General features: G+C 38.7%; 1 protein-coding gene across 1 annotated transcript in view; it reads left to right on the top strand.

Annotated features, from left to right (window-relative positions):
- The window catches only part of LOC137993672 (short transient receptor potential channel 4-like), a 43,180-nt gene that overhangs the window by 32,842 nt on the left and 7,838 nt on the right, over positions 1–2,500 (top strand). The gene's annotated exons all lie outside the window — the stretch shown is intronic.

The following is a 2,500-nucleotide window of genomic DNA, read 5'->3' as shown; positions in this document are numbered from 1 at the left end:
TTTGCTATTATAGATTTAAAAAAGAAAGCAAAGTTAGCTGAGATTAGCTTTGGATCTGTGATGACTTCACCGTCAATTTCCAGAGATTGAATTTGGCCAGCTTTAACATCACTTCCAATCGCAGACTTGATTGCACTCCATAATTTGCTAGAATGGTTCTTATTTTCTTGAATCAGGTTAGAATAATACGCCCTTTTTGCCTCTTTGATGGTTACAGTTATCTTGTTTCTGAGTGATCGATATTCTTGCCATTCATAAGATGATCCAGTCTTTTGTGCCTTTTTGTGATGAAAATTTCGTTGAGTAATTAGCGCTCTTATTTGATCGGTCATCCAAGGGAGCGTGTTAGAACGAACTCTTGTCGTGCGCGTTGGAGCATGTCGATCAGCAATGGTGACAAAAATGTCTTTAAAAGAAGTCCACGCCTCATCGACCGTGAGAGAGGTGTTAATGAGATCCCAGGAGGCAGAGTATAAGTCTCTGATGAAATTTGGGACTGAGTAGTTTTTGTAACTCCGAAATTTGATGGTTTTTATAGCGCCCCTCGACGATCTAACTTTCCTAATGATGTAAACAAGGGAATGATCGCTAATGGAGCATTCTAAAACACCAGAATCAGAGATCTTCCTTTGGTCTGTTGTGAAGGCTAAATCTATAAGTGTGGACGATTGTTCAACAATCCTCGTCGGCTCTTTGATAAGCTGAATAAGTTGATAAGCTTTAAATAACATGCACAGTTGTTTAGTGTCAGAAGATATTTTCTGAGCGACTAGGTCACACTTTAGATCGCCGAGTATGATTTTTTTCTTCCCCTCACTGCAGGAATAGTCAAGTAGGCTTTCAAACTTGTCAATAAAATCTTTCACCTCAACATTAGGCGGTCGATAAACCGAGGATACCAGGATTTTACTCCTGTTCGGGAAAGTAAATTCAAGCCATAAAGCTTCAACATCAATCGAGCTTATATCTGTTCTTCGTCGTGCAACGAGCTTTAATTTATAGTAAATCGTAGTACCGCCGCCACGTTGGTCATCCTTGCGATCTTTCCGAACGAGATTATAACCTACAATTGAAAGCTCGCCGTCGTGCCAAGAACTATTTAACCAAGTTTCATTAAGACAGAATATGTCGAATGGATTGTCCTGTAGCAAAATCCTCAGTTCGTCGAGGTGTTTAGGTAGGCTCCTGATGTTCAGATGGCCAATCTTCAAGCCAGGCTTCTGCAAAGTTGAGTTAATCCATCCAGGGTTAGGGGAGACATCACCTGAGAGAAGAATCAATATCATGGCAGTAGAGCTGTACTGAAGGAGTTTCATTGCCCTAAGTGCCTTTAGTCTTGTTTGAAAACTATCGTTGCTGTTATGAGAGTGAAGTGACGGAGTTTCAGAATATAATTTGGAGCCCTTGTCGTTGCTAATTCTATGCTAAGGTGTACATCGACGACTCCAAAGTCTTCGTTGTTAGTTCGGAGCAAAAGGCTCTTGAACAGAACTAGGAACAGGACTTGCATTGGGAGTGTAGAGTGAAAATTGTGCAGAGCTTTGTAGAGACACGTCAACGCCGCCATCTTGTTATGATTGAAATGTTTACGCGCGCAAATGCATCATATATATATATATATTGCGCACGCACAATTCAGTTTGAGGTAGGCGCCCATTTGACGGGAGGTAAAAGAAACAAAACATGTAAACTCGCCTTAAACTTTACCATTGGTGCTCACGTACAACAATGAAAAAAACTCTAGAATTGCATTGTCTAATCTTCGAGTTTTTAAGGACGGTCCCTACTAATTCAATGGTATTTTTCCCCAGTTTGTGATTATGCAGGAAATGTAGATCTTTGCAAGTGTTATTGAAATCCAAAAAGAAAATTGGGGGTAACCACGCATTTTTCAAAGATAATTCATGAATAATATTTCTAAAAAGGTTTAAAATACAAAGCAATTTATGGCGTTCTTTCTCAAATTGAAGCTTAATTATCTCTCAAAAATGCATGGTTACCCCCAGTTTTCTTTTTGGATACTAAGAGTACTTACTTAGTTCTACTTTCTCCGCATAGTTTTAAACCGCGCAAAAATAGCCCTGAATTAGAAAGCATCACCGATAGGAAACCCGAGTATCTCGAATGCGCAGAATGTATGTGCAATAAAAATAGTAGGTATCGTCCTTAAGTGAATAAAATATGATGAATATACGAGTGGGTGGTCTTTGGGATTTTCCAATGGCGAGCCATAGGTTCATGAATGAATGATGAACTATTTTATTATAAAAAAAACAAAAGCAAATAATGTTCGTATAATTGCACATCAACGCGTTAGAAGATGTAGAAGCATAGTGGTGTTCTTCTGACCAAATACACCGGCTATATGCAAACCTCGTTACTTGACAGAAATGAGTTCCGGAAAAGAAGAACTTATAAAGGTGTATTCTTAGTTTTCCTAACTACATGCAGTGATAATTTTAAATGATCCCAATTTGTACTACTTCTTTTAGTGTTACGT

This window comes from Montipora foliosa, chromosome 2 (assembly GCF_036669935.1).
Source record: "Montipora foliosa isolate CH-2021 chromosome 2, ASM3666993v2, whole genome shotgun sequence".
NCBI classification, from domain to species: domain Eukaryota; kingdom Metazoa; phylum Cnidaria; class Anthozoa; order Scleractinia; family Acroporidae; genus Montipora; species Montipora foliosa.
Note: the sequence above shows the minus strand (reverse complement) of the source record. Positions and strands in the feature narration are given on the sequence as shown.